Source organism: Delphinus delphis, chromosome 11, assembly GCF_949987515.2.
Source record: "Delphinus delphis chromosome 11, mDelDel1.2, whole genome shotgun sequence".
Taxonomy (NCBI): Eukaryota; Metazoa; Chordata; class Mammalia; order Artiodactyla; family Delphinidae; genus Delphinus; species Delphinus delphis.
The window spans coordinates 16,588,006-16,609,769 of NC_082693.1; the positions used below are offsets into that span (position 1 = coordinate 16,588,006).

A 21,764-nucleotide genomic window follows, 5' to 3' on the forward strand; every position below is an offset into this window, starting at 1 on the left:
CCTTCAAGGTATTGGTTTCTCTGGTCCTAGCTGCTTTGGTAGCCCTAAGTACCAGCTTTTATCTCCTCAGGTCAGTGAGACTGTTGCCAGCTCCACAGCGCTTTCTGTTTGACCTCTCTTCCAATGTTAGTTTACCAGCAGATACCCTGATGGAAGAAGGTAGTAGTAAAAACAAACACATCTTAACGCCTTCCCAGTTACCGAGGAGCCAGGCCCTTTAAGTTTTGGCTACCTTGGTTGCTCTCTGATGCCACCATTTATTGTTTGTATTTTATCAAGCTTTTTGAGTTATTCTAGGTGGCAAATTTAGTCTGATACCAGCAATTCAGTCATGGAGGAGTCATAGAATATTTAGTTTAAAAACTATGAATTATTACCCTTGGAGACCCACTTCCCCCTTAGCTCTTAACATTCAAATCCATCCAGACCAAAGCAAATTAACATTTTCTTCCTGAAGAGAAAATACATTCTCTACAATATTTTTCTCACCGTGTCCCTGCTATACTGTGCTTCTTTTATCTTAAAATAAGATAGACTTTGGCAGTTTTTAAATATGGTTGTTCACATTTCTGTGTATGTTGCAAGGCATCCGGTGATATTTTAAACCATTAATAAGCTATATGTCTGTATGTTGGAAGGAGGCTGGGGGAAGGGCTGTGGAGGTGGATTGTTTCTTAACTACTGTCTTCCTGGGAAAACCTGTTGGTAAAAGAATATTTTCATTGAAACTGTGATTTCTATTACACCGAATCTACTGTTTCTCTGATTTCTTAAATGAAAAATGACATGTTTTGTGTTAGTAGCAAATACATTAAAAAAATGGAAGCATCAAAGAGATAGGGCATACTTGAAATCTTTCTGAATATAAAGGAAACTATTCTAAGTATACAGTTAACATGTTACACTTCTGAAAATCTGAGCTCTAGAGCAGTTTTCAGAGTTAAAATTTATTTGCTGTGAATCTGTGTTTCACGTACTTAATAATTGCTCAAGTTCTGTATTTTATAAATATGCTTTTTAAAGCTTTTCTTTTATGGAAATTATTGATTTTTACTTCTATGTACTCACTGATAGATTAATATTTTATTGCTATGTAATTGCTATCTTTTCCTATCTTCAATAGGAAAGAGTATCTGTTAAACACTGTTTTTCAGTATAACAATGAGAATTAAATTATTTAATATATGTCAAAATTTCTTTTAAAACTGTGAATTAATAACAGTAATAATTATCATTTATAATAAGTTTTTAATCCTCACAGCAATTCTATAAAGTCAGAGTTTTAATAACCAGGTTAAGTTTACACGCATATAAATGGAAGCGTCAGGAGTCAAAGCCATGTTGGAACATACACACAGCTGCTCCCGGTTATTCAATCAAACAGTAAATCTAGGTTCTCTGTGAAGGCATTTTGCAGATGTGGTTAAAGGCATTGATCAGAGCGATCAGAGACATTAATTGAGAACAATCAACGTTATACCATGCGGGAGATGGCCGACATACTCAGAATATCCAGATCAAGTGCTGAAAGTCATTTGCACCCGCTTGGTTATGTGAATCGCTTTGATGTTTGGGTTCCACATAGGTTAAGCAAAAAAAACCTTCTCGACCGTATTTCCGCACGTGATTCTCTACTGAAACGTAACAGCAACGTTCTGTTTTTAAAACAAATTGTGATGGGCGAAGAAAAGTAGATACTGTACCGTAATGTGGAATGGAAGAGATAGTGGGGCAAGCAAAATGAACCACCACCAACCCCACCAAAGGCCGATCTTCATGCAAAGAAGGTAATGTTGTGTATACTGTCAGATTGGAAGGGCGTCCTCTATTAAGAGCTCCTTCTGGAAAACCAAACGATTAGTTCCAACAAGTACTGCTGCCAATTAGACCAACTGAAAGCGGCACTCGACGAAAAGAATCCAAAATGAGTCAACAGAAAACGCATACTCTTCCATCTTCCTGCGGTATTTACCAGACATTGCACCTTCAGCTTTCCATTTATTTTGGTCTTCACAAAATTCTCTTAATGGAAAAAATTTCAGTTCCCTGGAAGTCTGTAAAAGGCACCTGGGACAGTTCTTTGCTCAGCAAGATAAAAAGTTTTGGGAAGATGGAATTATGAAGTTGCCTGGAAAATGGCAGAAGGTAGTGGAACAAAAGGGTGAATACATTGTTCAATAAATTCTTGGTGAAAAAAAAAAAGATGCTAATCAGTTAATTGAACAAGAGATTATCCTGTGTGGGCCTGAATTGATTGGAAGATCTTTAAAATACGCTCAGGTCTTCTCTGAGTGGCACCTCCCACCTGTGCACAAGCTTGGGCTCCTTCCTCTGGATTCCAACTGGCTGCTGACCCTCCCTCTCTGCCTGCCCAACAGGCTTCCACAATTACATAAGCAAATAAACTTATATTTGCTTCTACATATAATCTCCTACTACTTCTGGTTCTGCTTCTCTGGTTGAACCTTGATTAACAATCTTTCCTTCACTGCAAATCTGTTACTTGAGTCTAAACGGTGGTCAAATTCAGAATGAAAATATGGGGAGGGGAACAGGGAGTTTAAAAATAAGGTAGAGGGAGAGGAGAGCCAAGGGGAGAGTCTTTTTTCTTGTATATTTATGCCTAGATAGTGAACACATTTTTTAAAAGCATGATTTTCCTGTCATTCGAATAACTCATGTTCAACAACTTTTGCCATGTTTTCTAAAATTATATGATACTAAATAAATATAACTAGTAGATATCAGTATTTATATGGTTAGGCTGTCCTCTTGCTCTCTGTTCATCCCCTGATCGACCAGGCCCTGCTTCACACACGACTATCCAATCCTCTTAATTTAAGGCTTCATTAGCCCCTGGTAACTGATGAGCTCACCTGACATCAATTCTCCCTATAAATGGTATCCTCCTCCTCCCCTGAGCAACGAAGATGGCTGCTACATCCTGTCTACTGTCTGCTGGACACCTGGAGTGTCGCTCTAGGTCCCTTTGTGTAAGATTCCTCTGTACAGTAAACTGTTGATGTCTCTGTCACTGTCTCCAAGCTCTTCCTTTGGTCTCCAGACTGGGCAACTACAAGACTTGCAGGCCTGCTGGGTGCAGCCCAACAGTATTGGATGAGTAACAGCAGGAGGTATGACATATCTACATTTTTCAGTGTAAACCCCTGGATTTGAATGCAGAAGTTCTGGAGCACAAGTTTTGTTGCTATTAGAGTTGTACTAGAGAATTCTCCGCAGATTATTGTAAACGTACTTTTCTGCAGACCATTCTCTTATAACCAGCTCAATAGTATCCATGCAAAACAGAATGTCTCTTTTAATTAATGAATACTGACATACAAAATAGCTAATAAAAATACTTTTAGGGACTGAATGTTTGTGTCCACCCCAAATCCATATGTTGAAGCCTTACCCCCCTGTGTGGCTGCATTTTGAGATGGGTCCTTTAAGGAGGTAAGTAAGGTCCAAGAGTGGAGCCTTAATCTAATAGGACTGATTTTCTTATGAAAAGAGGAATAGAGGGCTTCCCTGGTGGGGCAATGGTTGAGAGTCCACCTGCCGATGCAGGGGACGCAGGTTTGTTCTCCGGTCCGGGAGGATCCCACATGCCGCGGAGCGGCTGGGCCCGTGAGCCATGGCCGCTGAGCCTGCGCGTCCGGAGCCTGTGCTCCGCAACAGGAGAGGCCGCAGCAGTGAGAGGCCCGCGTACCGCAAAAAAAAAAAAAAGAGGAATAGAGACCAGAGTTCTCTCTCTCTCTCTCTCTCTCCCCTCTCCAGTGCACAAAGAAGAGGTCATGTGACACATACAGTGAGATGGTGGCTAGCTGCGGGCCAAGACAGGAGGACTGAGAATAAAACCTACCTTGCTGTCACCTTGATCTTGGACTTTCCAGCCTCCAGAACGGTGAGTAATATATTTCTGTTGTTTATATCAGCCAGTCTGCGGTATTTTGTTATGGCAGTCTGAGCAGATTAAGAAAAATACTAGACTCATAAAATTCTGCTTATATGAGAAATCTAAAACAAAAAATGATACAGATGAACTTACCTACAAAACAGAAATAGACCCACAGACATAGAAAACAAACTTATGGTTACCAAAGGGGAAAGTGGGGGGATACATTAGGAGTTTGGGATTAACATGTACACACTAATATATATATATAAAACAGATAACCAACAAGGAGTATAGCACAGGGACCTATACTCTATATTTTGTAATAACTTATATGGGAAAAGAATCTGAAAAAAATAGATATATATGTATGTATAACTGAATCACTTTGCTGTACACCTGAAACTAGCACAACATACTAAGTCAACTATACTTCAATTAAACACAGAAAAATAGGGGACTTCCCTGGTGGTGCAGTGGATAAGACTCCATGCTCCCAGTGCAGGGGTCCCGGGTTCAATCCCTGGTCAGGGAACTAAATCCCACATGCATGCCGCAACTAAGAGTTTGCATGCCACAACTAAGGAGCCTGTAAGCCACAACTAAGGAGCCTGCCTGCTGCAACTAAGACCCAGTGCAACCAAATAAATAAATAAAACTCACCTTTGAATTAAAAAAAAAAACAGAAAAATACTAGTCATAAAAGATAAGATTTTATTAAACATCATTTAAGTACATAAGATTTATTTATTATCTTAAAAACCATATACTACAAAAATTTTTCTTTCTGATTTTCCTAGGATCATAACTTTAAGCTGTATTAAATGCATGTAGAAAATGTAGTAAGCATAATAGATTTGGAAGAATAAACTAGTAGGTTTTACAATCCACAGCAATCAATATAGGATCCATCTGTTTCTTTTGATCAGTAATCTGAGTAATGAGGAACACAGAAGAATTTTTTTGCATTTCTGAGGTTGTTAGCTTTATTTTTGCTGTGTTTTTTTTTTTTTAAAGCAAGTATACATGATATGATCTGATCTTCTCACTAATAGAATGTGACAGTTGAAGAAAAAAGACCCAAATCATCTCTTTATTTGTAGGGACCATGGAAAGTCTAATCAAATTCCTATAGGATGGAGAATCACAAAACTTTAACTCACTTTTTTATATTCAAAATGGAAAAAAAAGTGACTTCTAGGGCTACATAGCAAAATTCAAATCAAAATTAATTATAACTTTGCAAAATAGTCTTCCTACTCCAACTTTTATCCTTTTTTATTTGAAAAATATCTCTAACTTCCCAAAGTGGTTAGGACAGCTTTCATGTCACACAATTATTTAGAAATTGTTATTAAGGTTTCATGCATGAACATGTAAATTATGGAAAAGCATAGTTGATTAAACAGAATAAACCTATGACAATGATTTAAAACTTTTGTTTCAAAACAGTTGCTTATGTTTTTAATTGATATATAGTTGATATATGATATTAGTGTCAGGTGTACAACATAGTGATTCAAATTTTTTATAGATTATATTCCATTTAAAGTTATTGTAAAATATTGGTTATATTCCCTGTGCTGTACAATATACCCTCATAGCTTACTTACTTTATACATCATAGTTTGTACCTCTTTATCCCCTACCTCTACCTTGCCCTTCTCTGCTTCCCTGTCCCCACTTGTAATGACTATTTTGTTCTCTGGATCTGTGAGTCTGTTTCTGCTTTGTTATATTCATTTGTTTTATTTTTTAGTTTCCATATATAAGCAATAATATACAGTATATGTCTTTCTCTGTCTGACTTATTTCACTAAACATAATACCCTCCAGGTCCATCCATGTTGTTGCAAATGGCAAAATTTCATTCTTTTTCACGGCTGAGTAGTAATCTTTTGTGTATGTATGTATGATGTATACCCCATCTTCTTTATCCATTCATCTGTTGATGGACCCCAGGTTGCTTCCATATCTTGGCTATTATAAATAATGCTGCTATGAACATTGGGGTGCGTGTATCTTTTTGACTTAGTGTTTTTGTTTTCTTAGCATATATACTCAGCAGTAGAATTGCTGGATTATATGGTAGTTCTATTTTTAGTTTTTTGAGGAACCTTTATAGTGTTTTCCATAATGGTTGCACCAATTCATATTCCCGCCAACAGGGTACAAGTGTTCCCTTTTCTCCACATCCTAACCAACATTTGTTATTTGTGGTCTTTTTGGCAATAGATATTCTAACAGGTGTGAGTTGATAGCTCATTGTGGTTTTGATTAGCATTTCTCTGATTAGTGATGTTGAGCAGTTTTTCATGTGCCTGTTGGCCATCTGTATGTCTTCCTTGGAAGACTGTTCAGGTCTTCTGCCTATTTCTTATTTTTTTAATATTGAGTTGTATGAGCTGTTTATATATTTTAGATATTAAACCCTTATTGGTCATATAATTTACAAATATTTTCCCCATTCAGTTGGCTGTCTTTTCATTTTGTTGATGGTTTCCTTTGCTGTGTAAAAGCTTTTAAGTTGAATTAGGTCCCATTTGTTTATATTTGGTTTTGTTTTCTTTGCCTTAGGGGACAGATCAAAAAAATATTGCTATGATTTATGTCAGAGTGTCCTGCCTATCTTTTCTTCTAGGAGTTTTATGGTTCTGGTCTCATATTTAGGTCTTTAATCCGTGTTGAGTTTATTTTCATATATGTTGTGAGGAAATGTTCTAATTTTATTCTTTTGCCTGTAGCAGTCCCGTTTTCTCAGCACCACTTATTGAAGAGACTGTCTTTTCCTCATTGTATATTCTTGCCTCCTTTTGTCATAGATTAGTTGACCATAAGTGCATGAATTTATTTCTGGGCTGTCTATTCTGTTCCATTGATCTATGTGTCTGTTTTTGTGCCTGTACCATACTGTTTTGATTACTTTAGCTTTGTAGTATAGTCTGAATTCAGGGAGTGTGATACCTCCAGCTGTGTTCTTCTTTCTCAAGATTGCTTTGGTAAAGTCTTTTTAAATGCCATGAAAGAATCTATTTTAAAAGGTAGTTTCCATTTAAACAAAATCTGAGTTGGAAAAATTCATCAAAATATTTATGATAAATTCACTTTTTGGCTCATTAGCACTACTTTCAAAACATGTGCACACATACATTCAAGCTCTTTGACTTTTTTTTTCTTTTTTTAGAAATAAGATTTTGTCAAGAGCCAATGATTTATTTTTAATTCTAAATTGTCCTCTCTGAGAGCCAGCCCTATTCTTAGGACAGCCCTCATAAACTGAGAGGGAAGTTTCTGTGCATCTTGACAGACTTCCCTGAGCCAGTGAATTTTAATATCCAAACATTGGATTTAGATGTGAAATTTAAAGTTATTGAAATTTGAATTCCCTCTAAACTCCCATCCTCAGTTAAAATTATATAATGCTTTGTTCTTTAAGAGGACTTGCTACCTTTATTGGTGCATATTTTTTAGATTATATAAACTCAAAATGCAATTTTAAAATAGTTAAAAATTCTTCTAAGTGATTAATCACCATAGCTATCAAGTTACAAAAGTAAAATTCTTACTAAATTTAAGAGTATAAACTTAGAGTGTAATCAAATAACAGACCAACTTAAAAATTTTCAATTAAAAGTTAAAAAATAAGTATCCTAAGTGATCTTGATAAATTATACTTTAAAGAAAATGACTATTTATAACAGGGATTATAACGGTAATGTCTAGGTCATATATGCAATTAATTGCATAAGACAGATAACTACTAGTTATTTCACTGTTCTTTAGTGCACCAAAAATACAGCAATCTTTTAAAGAGCTTCAGGGGGAAAATTTCATTTTTTAGTGGACTGCATAAATTGAGGGAATTATATATCTAGGGAATCTTTGAGTCCCAACAGTGTAATATATATCATTTTTATAGCCATAAAGTGTAAAGCCAGGGCTTTCCTGGTGACGCAGTGGTTGAGAGTCCGCCTGCCGATGCAGGGGACACGGGTTCGTGCCCCGGTCTGGGAAGATCCCACATGCCGCGGAGCGCCTGGGCCCGTGAACCATGGCCGCTGAGCCTGCGCGTCCGGAGCCTGTGCTCCGCAACGGGAGAGGCCACAACAATGAGAGGCCCGCGTACCGCAAAAAAAAAAAAAAAAAAAGTGTAAAGCCAGGCAAATTACCACACTAAAGTTCTAGAGACAAAATGAAATAGTTTGCTTTATTTATAGCTTGTGAATAGGTTAAAACCCAAAATATTAGAATACTATAAGAATTCAAATAGGCAGATAATATAGATTATTTATTAAAGAACATATATATCAAATATATATATATATAATATCTAAATCAAAAAGTCTATTTATACATTACTATTTCAATCCTTCAATTTTTTGTCAAAATATAGCTTTTAGAGGTCAAACACATGAATTTTGAAAATGAGCACATGTCAAAGATTTATTTAACACATTAATGAACAAACAAGAGGGGTGAAACTGTTTCCAAAAAAAGTTTAGAAGCAACAGAAGTATTTACAGTGACCAAATAAAAGAATGGTAGGAGAGGACCATGAAATCATATACAAAACTAAATAATGTCTTATGTGGCATTAGCAGTAAAATACTCTAACCAGTAGTAAGTAACAAATCCAAACAAAGGTCTAAAATCGGATAATCCTTGGGTAGGCCTGTTAGACAATGCTTTGTTATGACAGTCTCTAGTTGTGATCCTAAAATAAACTCCAGAGATTATTCTTGATTACGCATTCAATGTTTGGTTGGGTTTGGTTGAATTTTAAATAACTCTTATTCTTCTATTCTGAGGGTCGGAAAAGAAAAAAGGGAATTTATCTCCTTAGGGTTACACCTATAGTATCTATGTATGTGTGTGAATTCTACTTTTTTTAAGGTTCTGGAAATCTGCTAAAGGGATCTGACCAGCAAGGAATTAATTGAGCTATTATACTGCCTGTGAGGCTGTGTTCTTGTAATCCACAGAAGATACAAGACCAGTTTTCTGGAGCACTTTGTGGACATAGATTCCAGACCTGAATTATAATCCTTGCTCTTTGATGGGCTTCTAGTTCTGATTTAAATTGAATTCTCAAATAGGATCCCCCCCAATAATGGTTTTGGCTGCGCAGTTGATTTGTGTAACGGTATCCCAATTTTTAAAAGAGACAGATTCCTATTAACCTATGAAATTAACTGTGTTGCCATTGAAATTAAAGGTTTAGTATTTTAAAAAAGTGCGAGAATCAGCCGAATAGATTTCTTATAGAAAAAAAAAGATACCATTTAAAGAATTTTTTTTTTATTCTACAAAACCATAGTCTAAATAATTGAGGGTCAAAGATAGAAGGATGCTTCATATACTCATCAAAAATATCAACAATATTCTAAACAAAACACACACACAACCAAACATTCCCTCGTAAGTTCATTCGGTACTACGTAATTATTGTTCCTCTTGATCTTACCTCAGCAGTTTGCTTTCACCAGGTTGTCTGCTTCTGGAATAAAAAGAACTCCTGGCTCAATCCTCTGATACAATCTTTACAGTCATCTAAGAGGTGTCACCTTAAGCTCCAAAGCCAGTACTAATGAATCTATTTCTTCCGGTATAAATAGTCAAAACACCTGCTATACTTCTTTCCAGGAGGTATTGACTTTGTTTTCTTTGAAGATCAAATTTCTGACCTGTAGCAGAGCCTTCAGATAAACGTGAAAGGAGACAGAAATTGCCTATTGATGTGACGTGAAAAGGCTGTGGTTAGTTTATTACAGTAACCAACAATATCAGAATGGAGAAGGGTGATACTCTCTATTGAGATAAATGCATTACTATGGCCTGAGGATTTGACCAGTGGTTCCCCTGGGGGTTGAGTAAGAATGAGATGATTGGGATTTAAAAAAAAATTTTTTTAATTGAAGTATAGTTGATTTACAATATTGTGTAAGTTTCAGGTGTACAGCACAGTGATTCAGTTTATATATGTATGTATATTTCTTTTTCAGATTCTTTTCCCTTATAAGTTATTACATAATATTGAGTATACTTCCCTGTGCTATACAGTAGGTCCTTGTTGGTTATCTATTTATACACAGTAGTGTGCGTATATTAATCCCAGCCTCCTAATGTATCCCTCCTCCCACCCCTCTTTCCACTTTGGTAACCATACTTTTGTTTTCTGTGTCTCTGAGTCTCTTTCTGTTTTGGAAATAAGTTCATTTGTTTCCTTTTTTTTTCTTTTAGATTCCACATATAAGGGATATCATATGATATTTGTCTTTCTCTGTTTGACTTACTTTACTTAATATGATAATCTCTAGGTCCATCCCTGTTGCTGTAGATGGCATTATTTCATTCTTTTTTTTTTTTTTTTTTTTTTGTGGTACGCGGGCCTCTCACTGTTGTGGCCTCTCCCGTTGTGGAGCACAGGCTCCGGACGCGCAGGCTCAGCGGCCATGGCTCATGGGCCCAGCTGCTCCGCGGCATGTGGGATCTTCCCGGACCGGGGCACGAACCCGTGTCCCCTGCATCGGCAGGCGGACTCTCAACCACTGCGCCACCAGGGAAGCCCTTCATTCTTTCTTATGGTTTAGTAATATCCCAAGCATTCTTTTTTTAATAAAGAGGAGAGAGGTACCTGCCTCCCCACCTTTCTTCCTGAAGGTGTCCCCTTGAAATATTATTGGCTTGATAAAAGGCCCAAGGTTTTGATTTGGCCATGCAAGGTCTTAGTGCTTCTGACCCTTGGAACTGAAAACACTTACTTTGAGAATTAGCTCAGGGGTCTCTCTCAGCATATTTGGGAGGTAATCACATGTGCATTATTTCATCTCCCAAGAATATATGAGAAGTTTTCATTGTTCTCTCCCCACCTGACGGTATAAATATGTGTCAAATTCTGTCCAGACTTTGAACCCACTTTTGCGCTATCTTTACATGCATATAAATCTGAAATGCTCATTTGCTAAAACATTTTGTTTTCTTTCTCTCTTCAACATTGGTATGGAGAGTGTTTTGTTGGTTCCCTGAGAGTTTTCAGGAGTTGTGATGTTACCCTATGAGGTATGAGATGCTACTCTACTTGCTGGCTAATAAGTTAGCCTGCCACAGTTTCATGGATGCTGGTGGAACATGCAACACTCCTGGATCAGAGACCATGGACTGTTTATTACTCGTAGCAAAGCAAGCAGCATGATGTTCATGTTCCCATCAGTTGTCCTTGCCTACCACTTTCTAGAAGGACTGAGGTAGAGGGGAACAGGTGGATGCTGGGCTTGCAGTGGGTTTGCATCATAGCTGAGGAACATGGAATTTAGGGAACCCAAATCTTTTCTAATAGGCTACAAGGAAATTAAATGAAATTTACTAATACTGGCCTGTAAATAAACCTGCCCCCACCCCCCGCCTGCTCTGGAGAGAAACTCTGTCTTCCAAGCCTGCTTGCTATACAAATATCTTTGGAAACATAACCCAGAACAAGGCAGCCAAAGCCTTTCTTTGCATTTCATGCAGGCATGCAGGAGATTCATGGAGAATTGTCTTCCAATAAAGGTGAGAAAATATTCTTCACCTTCATGGCCTTCCTGCAGGGTTTACAGTCTCTAAAACACATTTATATTAATAACAATTTACCACGCAAAATTAACTGCTTGGTAACCAGTGTTTCAGTATCCTAACTTAGGCATGATCCAGGGCAGCAGACTGTACAAATGGGTCTCTGAGTAGACAAACTTTGAAAAGATTTTGTGGGAATAATATTAGTTTTTCTGATTAATAAACCACTATAAGATGCTGAAGAAGCTCAGATTAACTAGTCCCTTCATGAGAAAACAAATCCAAATACTGTGAAGACACTATTTTACTTTTTAAAGTTTTCCTGTGTGCTGAGAGTCAGGGAAGTTACATATTGCTGGGGATTCCTTAATCCAAAATTATCAAACTGGCCTGATTTGTTCAAGATTCACCTTGTTTACACCAACTTGATTTCTCAAAGAAAAAAATGCCTCTGAGTTAGCAGTTTTGGTGAGAAAAATTTTTCTTGTTTTCCCTCTTAAAGATATAGCACATTTTGGGGGCTTCCCTGGTGGCGCAGTGGTTGAGAGTCCGCCTGCCGATGCAGGGGACACGGGTTCGGGCCCCGGTCCGGGAAGATCCCACATGCCGCGGAGCGGCTGGGCCCGTGAGCCATGGCCGCTGAGCCTGCGCGTCCAGAGCCTGTACTCCGCAACGGGAGAGGCCACAACAGTGAGAGGCCCACGTACCAAAAAAAAAAAAAAAAAAAAGATACAGCACATTTTAAAATATTAGAAATCTTATGACTTTGTTTCCTAGAAATATTCAAATTATGTCCATGATTTTTGGGTTCTATATCAGAATATACCTCATTTATTTTTAGACTTGTATCTAATATATTCATGCAGTACCTTCTGGAGTGGGAAAATATTTCACACTCACACAATGAGAAATAAAGGCTTTTCTCAATTAAAGACATGGACACACGTACAGACTTTGCAGCTTTAGTTTACAACCTTGGCCACAGGTCAAATTCAACACAAAAACACACAGATCACTGGCCCAAATTCCAGAGTGCTGTTCTCTTTTCCAATAAGCATGGCATATTTTCTAAATTGATTTGAACTCACGAATAGACAAATAGACTAACAAAAAGGCCAATAACTCAGATAATCTATTCTCTCTCACCTATGAGAGAGCAAATCCATGTTTCTACCCACTAGAGATCATTAAACGTTCAGACCATACACACAGAATTTCATTCTTTGCTATCTTATGCAAACCAGAAGCAGAATCAAACTTCATCAAGAAAGAGAAAATAAAACCATAGAATGAGAAATGAAAACAAAGGAACAAGAGTAAGTAATTTCTCTTGCTGCTTGGCATTCTCTCTAAAAGGCAAGGAAGGATGTGCTTTGCTTGAAATATGAGGTGCATTTCTTGGGCAATTCGGTCTAATTGGTTTGGGAAGATGGGTTCCACATGGACATCTCAGTGAAACTTCCCAAGACTCTCAGAGTGTAATTTTTTTTTTTTTTTTTTTTTTGCGGTACGCGGGCCTCTCCCGTTGCAGAGCACAGGCTCCGGACGCGCAGGCTCAGCAGCCATGGCTCACGGGCCCAGCCGCTCCGCGGCATGTGGATGACTCACATAAAGTGAGCACATCAAAGATTTGTTAAAGAAGTAGTGAGAAAACTTGAAAGGAACTTGGGCTCAAAAATATCTAGAAAAGACAAGAGTATTTTAGTGACCAAATGAAAGAATGATGGGATAAGATTGTGAAATTACATGCAAAACTGGCGTGATGGTTAATTTTGTCAACTTTACTGGGCTAAAGGATGCCCAGATATTTGGTTAAACATTATTTCTGCATTCATCAGCAAGGGGGTGTTTGTGTGTGTCTGCTGCTGCCTCAGCAGAGGAAGATTTCAGTAATAAAGTGTATAGGATGACTTGTTCTGTGGATACCAGTCATCTTTTCTCAGCTACCCTGTCATCCCCAGTGGGCTCATGAACACTTTCCCTCCTCTTCTGGGGAAAGGGTTAATGCCTCTCTGGTGTAGTATCTGTATACGTATCTCCATCTAATGGTTCTCCTTCTCTGAAGAACACAGACTAATACAACGGGTAATGCCAAACACATCAAAAATAAAAAGCGAAAACTTCGAGGTTGTCATTTTGTCTATGAACAGAAATGATGCTCCTTGACAGGAGAAATGCATTTCCATTGTTATTAGCCAAGAATAATTTGTATTGCTCTCCAATTTCTACAAGTTAGTTTACAACCTTTATAGAGTTGTAAAATAGCCCAATCAAGATTAAATAGAAAAATAAAATAGGATAGATGCTCCTAGATAATTAGATAAACCTTTAATATTAAAATCAACTTCATACTTAGTTCAGTCCAAAATGTACATGAAGAGAAAAACTTGCCTAAAATAATTCCTTTTTTAAAATTTGCTATATTATCAATGTATACTTTAAGTTGGGTATTTATGGAAGTTTCATGAGCCTATCTTACTATGCATCTCAATAGTGTACAGGTTCCGGATGTGATAACTTAAACTCTGAAAAATGATCTTAAGTATCTCAAAAGTATACAATAAATTAGCATTTTCCTCTGTCACCTGTCTCCAGTTCCCTACCGTACCAAAGTCTGTATAACCCCAAATTTTACAAGTAGAATTAATTTGTGGAAATGTTAGATATTCCCTATTTATGATTTAAAAATTCAGCATTTAAATCCACACTGAATAGTCTCCAGTTCAACAAATACCACTGGTTATATTCATAAAAATTGAAACAAAATTTTGGTTGTCAAACTCTTTTGGCCAAGATGTTCAATTCCACCAGATAGGGAGTGGAACATATTTAGTTTTACTTTTAAATCAATCTTTTACAATGTAAAATTTTAGAAGTTTTCTTTCTCTGAAAATAAAGTAGATAAATTTTAGATTTAGATATGGATTTCTAAAAATCATAGGAAAAGGTTTTATTTTCTAGGAAAAGCAACACAAGTAAACGTTTGCTCAAATTCTGGGAAAAAAAGTTTGTCTTCCTGATCAAATACAGAGAATACTTTTGTTGCTTTTACTTTTGAGTTTTTGACATCATTTGGTGGTCCTTTCAGCTAACAGTCTGTAATCTTCTCCTTCCTTTCCCTGGATTCATGTAGTAAAGAAATTCTCAATCTTGGCTACATGTAGAATCACCTGGAGAGTTTTTTTCTGCAATAATATTGATGCTTGGGACACACCCCACACAAATCAAAATTGCTGGGGGTAGGGCTCAAGTATCAGAATTTTTCACAACTTCTCCACATGATTCAAATGTACAGCTACTATTTGGAGGCACTGATACAGAGGCTTTTCCAGCTGCTAGATATCAGCTTGTTCTGGACATTTCCTCCCAAAGTTTTCAAAGACTTTAAATGTAAAGGAAATTGTCACTATGACTTTTTTTTTAAAAAAACAGGAGGCTTGAAAATATTTTATTTTACTGTCTTCTTAAAAAAAAGACATGTCCTTCTGCTGATATTTGAAAAAATATAACTAAAACTTGATAAAATGTAAGAGCACGTCCCACGTGATCAGAGAGTGTATTGTTGATTTCAGTGTACGAGAAACCAGACTCATACTTGGTCATATCATTGGCTTTAATATACGTGTGAGTATGAGTGTTTGTATGGATGGGGGTGGGATACAGGTCAATATTATTTCAAAGCTGAAAGTTTTTCTCATAGATGGATAATACATTCTTATTGGAGGGAAAATGGCTTTGTTGTTAATTGGCCTGAGGTTATGCAAACCTAAAGCCTGTATTCTGGAATAGGAAGTTCAAGACAATAAAATTTATTCTATCAAGAATAAAAATTATAAAGGGTTACTTTTACTCTGGGAAGAGTTGCCGGAAATCCCCCTCACACCTTTTTGGGGGCATCTGAGAGGAGTTGTCTAGATTTCCCGGTAGGAAGGCACAGAGAGGGAAATATGGTGGTCCTTGTGATATGATAGTTGGATGGAAGCTTGCTCCATTGAGAATTGTCTCAGAGTAACTGTAGAGTAGCCTGGCCTAAGAACTCTGAGAGATTTGGTATGTTTAATCCAGTTTTAAGTGTTTGTGTGTGTGTGTGTGTTTTCACTATATTCCTCTTTTTTTTCCTGCCCAAATCTTTAGTGAAGTCTCGTTAAATCATGTTGGCTGGTCTTAGCTGTGCTGTGGGGAGTTTGGGAATATTTGGGGCCCATGCTTGGAATGCAGTACCAAAGTGGAGAGCAACTGCCCGAGGGAAGAAGTTTCCAGGCCTCCCGGGGAGATCCAGAGCAGAAAGGAGACCAAATTGGCCACAAGGAACCAAGCATTGGGCAGCAGTGATAACTAGAATAATTTTGGAACCCTGTCAGCCTTCCTCAGTGATTTAGAAATACCTGGGGAAGAGAAAGTGTTCCAAGACCAGACATCCAGTTGTTGAGGATGGATGCCATTCGTGGTAAAGTGAAGAATGCGTCCTGAAAACTGAGGAAGAGACAATGAGGTTGTAATGGGGAAAGAACAAAAACAAAAACACCAAACTTTATTAAAAAAAAAAAAAAGAACAACAACTATTCATTCTAGCAGTCAACAAGCATTCATTAATTGTATTAATACCGTATGTTTCTATTACATAATCATTAATTATACATATAAACCTGGTCAGCTGTCACAATTATTTTCTTTAAGGAGGCATGGTATTAAAAAGAGTAGCTGTATAGCAGGGACTTTGCCAGGCACTATGCATACAAAGCTGTAGTAATATTATCTGCAATGGAAATTCTTTGGGATAAATCTTAAAGAAAAATACAGATCGTCATACACAGAGTGTGCATTTTTATGCTTTTATTTTATACAAGTTTTGCTTAATTGCTGCTTTCATATGTAATATTTCAATTCTATTTCTGGATGCAATTATGTAAAAGAGATTTGTTTAGGGTTTGTTCCGTGGCGAATCCTTTTCAGCAAGATGACAGCATAATGAGAGAAGGTTAAGTACTCAAGGCAGCGTGCAGCTGTGGATCACCAAAGATTAGCATTGGAAGGAAACCCAGGGTATAGAAGCCATCTGGCCAGAGGGAATTGAGCAAATCCTCACAAGGAAATAGGGCTTTTGTTAACTTTAGTTACAACTCAGAACAGAAACGTTTGAAACTCTCTTAACAAAATGAGCGATTCAAGATTCCAGAGGAGAATATCCTGTCCTGATGTCTTCAAACATGCTGGGCATGTCCCCTTCTCAAATATCTCCAGCTAAAACTGTTAGAAATGAGCTCTAATGAAATGAGCTCTAATGGAATATGCTTCATGTAACAGCAGAAAAAATCAAGAATGTCACACAGAAAAGGAAACAAATTCTCAAATGAATTTTAGAGAGTGGAATATGGTAGTATACTATCAACATAATCTACCCCTTTGTTGGACATCACTAATTAAATATTATACTGTATTAATGGAGTGAATGTAATATAGTTGATTTCTCTAATACACAATCTGAGCAAATCCACTGCAACATACACAGACACATACAATTTTGAATTGGTAACATTTTCACATCGTTCAAACGTCATAAAAATATACCTGGAATGAAGTTTCTATCCTACTCTTGTAGCGTATATGCTCTTTTGCACCTAAGTTCTTTTCATATTAATCCGTTTATTAAGTAGTTCCTCATTCTTTTTAAAAATTGAAAAGTATGCCATTGTGTGGGTATACCATTATTTATGTAAACAGCCCTCTATTAATGGAAATTTAGGTTTTTTCTTTTTTTACTATTATAAATAATGCCACAGTGACTAATCATGTACATATGTACTTTCACACTTGTGAAATTACACACGTGTGAAATCCTGTGTCTAGGATAAAATCCTAGGAGTAGAATTATGATGCCACAGAATATATACATTTTAATTTTGATAAATACTGCCAAATAGCATCTCTAGAGGTTAAATTTTTAAATATTTACGGGAGTTGCTAGTTCCCTACAGCCTTGCCAACACAGTATATTTTGGATTTTAGCCAATCAGGTAGATGCAAGTTTTGTTCCACTGCTGTTTGAATTAGTTTCTCTTAATGCAACCCCATCTGGGTATCTTTTCATATGTTTGAGAGAGATTTGTATTTCATTTTGGGAGAACACTCTTTTCGTATCCTTTACCCTTTTTCCATAGGGAGAATTGTCCGTTGTCTGTGATAGGTTCCATTTTTCCCATGTGTGTAATTTCAGTATTTTTACTTTGCTTTTCTTTTGCCACTTGTAAAGGTTTTTTTTTCTTAATTGAATTTTATTTTATGGCGTCTGAAGTTTATGTGACAGAGAGAAAGGTCTTCCCCACTCTGAGGGGAGGCATCCTCCGTATTTTCTTTTCTCCTAGCCCTTTTTTGATTTTACACACACACACACACACACACACACACACAGAGTATCTGCCTGTCTATATCCTGTATTTATTGATTTGCAGTTTACCTAGAAATGGACTTCATTTTATCTTATTCCATATGTCTCCTAGCTGTCTAAACAGAATCAGAGAAAAGTTAATCTTTTCTGAGAAAAGTTGCCCCCATATTCTCATGCTAAACTTCTGGACATTTTGGGGGTCTATTTCTGTTCTTTTGATTCTGAACCATTGTTCTTTATGCTACTCACTTGTTAATACTGCATTCCTTTAACTACTAAGACACCGGAGTATATTTTACGATAACATAAAACCTCCTGCCTATAAATTGCTTCGACCACCTTGGAAACAACTTTTAAAACACATAATTAATGTTGTACCTATTCTGTGAGCCATTAATACATCTAGGTTGACCTTAGAGCTGTAGTTCTTAAACTTTAGTGTTCAAGGCTTCTTAAAACAGATGGCTACGCTCCATCCCCAGAGTATCTAATTCCCTTAAGGTACGACCCAGGAATTTGCATTCCTGACATGTTCCCAGGTAATGCCAATGCTGCTGGTCTAGGAGCTGCCCTAAAAAACTTGCCACATGTGCAGAAGAAAGCATGTAAAAGAATGTTTCAGCATTGCTTGTAGTTAAGAATTGGAAAGACCTTAAAGGTACTTCTCAGAAGAATGGCTAAATACATTGTTTTATTCCTACAATGGAATTCTCTATAGCTATTAAAAGGAGCTAGCAATAAATATATCAGATGGATAAATCTCACGAAACATAATGTTGAGGACCCAAAACAATAGGGCCCATTCTTTGATCTCAGTGGCAATAGTAAATACGGAAATGGCACATACAACACAGACAGATAAGAAAAGACATAGGGCCCTCAAGAAAAACAATGTTTCAGAAGAAATTTTACCATATACACAGTATCACTTACGAATACATATCAAAAATATAAAAGCATCATCTGGGAATCATAAGCACTGAATTCAGGATAGTGATTACTGAGGACAGAGGCAGTGCTTGTTGTAATTGAATATTATTGAGAAGAAGAGCACAGTGAAATTATGGTAACGAAGGGTAGAAACATTTTAATTTTCATAAATGTTGCCAGTGGCCTCCACAGAGGTTGTACCAATTTACTCACTTGTCAAGATTTATGTCTTAGACTAGGTAATGAGTATGATCATCCATTAGATTGTTTTCTCTGATTCAGTTGAATGTCTGAAATATTTCATACATAAAAAATAAGAAATATATGACTAACGAACTGCCTCTTTTGAGGCCTAACTGTCCTTAAAATGTCCAAGTCTGAAAGCAAGATAAAGAAGATGAAGGAAAATCACATGATCTGAATCCTTATGTTAAACAGTGATTCCATCACGATGAAACTTTGTTGCAACTTGAGAAATCATGGGGCTATTGAGAAAACTATTCTTTCTCTCTAAATTTAGGTGCAGATAACAGATTTATAACCCAAAGTATACACGGGCCCAATATGGGCATTATTACTTAAAAGATTAAGTAAGGAAAGGTCACCTGAAAATCTGGATTTCTAGTTTTTCTAAAAATATCAGGTCTGCCAGCACAGGGCCAGCATTCCCACATGGTAACAATTGTCTGGAGGCAAGCACCAGGTGCCCCTTTTCCATGCAAAATGTGTTCTCCGGTCTACCACATATCTCACCTGGTCCACGGACTGTTGACTATTTAAGTTACACATCTAGCCCCTATTAGCGTTGGAGTGTGAGGTCCCTGCTTTACAGGACATTGTCTGTGGAAAGTAAAGTTTGTTTATTGGAGCTGTTTTTGGAATCTGTATATGTGTGTGGTTATGACTTAATGACGGAGTTTTTTTTTTTTTTTTTATTCTGTGATTCACACGGGTGAGGTATACCCATAGCAGATGAGACTTAGAGTGCCTATGCCTTTAACTTGACTGTGACATGAAAAGAATCTCCCCCAGACTTTTTCTGCTAGAATTAGAATGCCAAAGACCACCACAAACTGTCCTACTGAGGGATTTTTTTTCTCTCTTTCTCCAACTTACCCCTGACCTCATCTCCTTCAGGTGCCCTCTTCATTATTCAAGACAAGCAAAGTCCAATAGAATTGTATATGTTGTATTATAGAGAGCTACATGTATATTTAATAACCACATTGAAATAAGCAAAAAGACACAGGTGAAATTAATTTTAATAAAATATTGTTTATTTAATGCAATGTATCCAAAATATTATCATTTCAATAAGCTATCAGTGTACAAATTATTAACTTTTATATTTGTGTGTGTGTGTGCTAAGTCTTGGAAATTTGGTAGATATTTTCCATTTAAAGCACACCTCAATTCAGACTAGCCACATTATTTTTTATTTTATTTTAATTTTTTAATTTTTATTTTTTTAAACATCTTTATTGGAGTATAACTGCTTTACACTGGTATGTTAGTTTCTGCTTTATAGCAAAGTGAATCAGCTATACATATACATATATCCCCATATCTCTTCCCTCTTGCATCACCCTCCCTTATCCCACCCATCTAGGTGGTCACAAAGCACTGAGCTGATCTCCCTGTGCTATGCGGCTGCTTCCCACTAGCTATCTATTTTACATTTGGTAGTATATAAAAGCCCATGCCACTCTCTCACTTCGTCCCAGCTTACCCTTCCCCCTCCCTGTGTCCTCAAGTCCATTCTCTACGTCTGCATCTTTATTCTCGTCCAGCCCCTCGGTTCTTCAGAACCATTTTTTTTTTTTTTTTTTTTTTTAGATTCCATATATATGTGTTAGCATACGGTATTTGTTTTTCTCTTTCTGACTGACTTCACTCTGTATGACAGACTCTGGGTCCATCCACCTCATTACAAATAACTCAATTTTGTTTCTTTTTATGGCTGAGTAATATTCCATTGTATATATGTGCCACATCTTCTTTATCCATTCATCTGTCAATGGACACTTAGGTTGCTTCCATGTCCTGGCTATTGTAAATAGAGCTGCAATGAACATTTTGGTACATGACTCTTTTTGAATTACGGTTTTCTCAGGGTATACGCCCAGTAGTGGGATTGCTGGGTCGTATGGTAGTTCTATTTTTAGTTTTTTAAGGAACCTCCATGCTGTTCTCCATAGTGGCTGTATCAATTCACATTCCCACCAACAGTGCAAGAGGGTTCCCTTTTCTCCACACCCTCTCCAGCATTTATTGTTTGTAGAATTTTTGATGATGGCCATTCTGACTGGTGTGAGGTGACACCTCATTGTAGTTTTGATTTGCATTTCTCTAATGATTAATGATGTCGAGCATTCTTTCATGTGTTTGTTGGCAATCTGTGTATCTTCTTTGTAGAAATGTCTATTTAGATCTTCTGCCCATTTCTGGACTGGGTTGTTTGTTTTTTGATATTGAGCTGCATGAGCTGCTTGTAAATTTTGGAGATTAATCCTTTGTCAGTTGCTTCATTTGCAAATATTTTCTCCCATTCTGAGGGTTCAGACTAGCCACATTTAAAATGTTCAGTAGTCACACATGACTAGTGGCAGTAGTGTAGTATGTAGGACTATACTATCAGACAGTGTAGGTCTACATGGAATTATTCAGACTTGGTGAAATAATCTGTCATTAGGAGATTTGAATCAGGAGTGTGTTTTACAATAAGAAAATATCTAAGGAGAGGAAAGTAATGTCAGAAAGTAGGACGAATTCACCAAGAGATTTCCTTTGAAATGTGTAATATCTCAGAATCTTTTACCTTGAAATATTCATAAAGCATACATCTTTAGGTTTATTTTGTACATACTGTAATTAAATTATCTCACCCTTCTGAGAAGTCCAATATACATGTATAGCTTTATGCTTTGATGTTATAGGAAATTATGGCCAATCCCTTTATTATAACTTCTGCTGTGATTTGTGGAAGAAGCACTTCCAAAT

At 36.9% G+C, this 21,764-nt stretch overlaps 1 protein-coding gene and 1 non-coding gene across 6 annotated transcripts in view; one reads left to right on the forward strand and one right to left on the reverse strand.

Moving 5' to 3' along the window:
- Positions 1 to 21,764, forward strand: part of PDE3A (phosphodiesterase 3A) — an 842,956-nt gene that overhangs the window by 385,566 nt on the left and 435,626 nt on the right. For all 5 annotated transcript variants that reach the window (XM_060024385.1, XM_060024386.1, XM_060024388.1 and 2 more), the window contains one exon: positions 3,781 to 3,907. The gene's annotated coding sequence lies outside the window, so the exon portion shown is untranslated. The remainder of the gene's footprint in view (positions 1 to 3,780; positions 3,908 to 21,764) is intronic.
- LOC132434644 (small Cajal body-specific RNA 11) lies at positions 7,127 to 7,254 on the reverse strand. Its single transcript, XR_009521362.1, has one exon. It is a non-coding gene; the product is annotated as a small Cajal body-specific RNA 11 (non-coding RNA).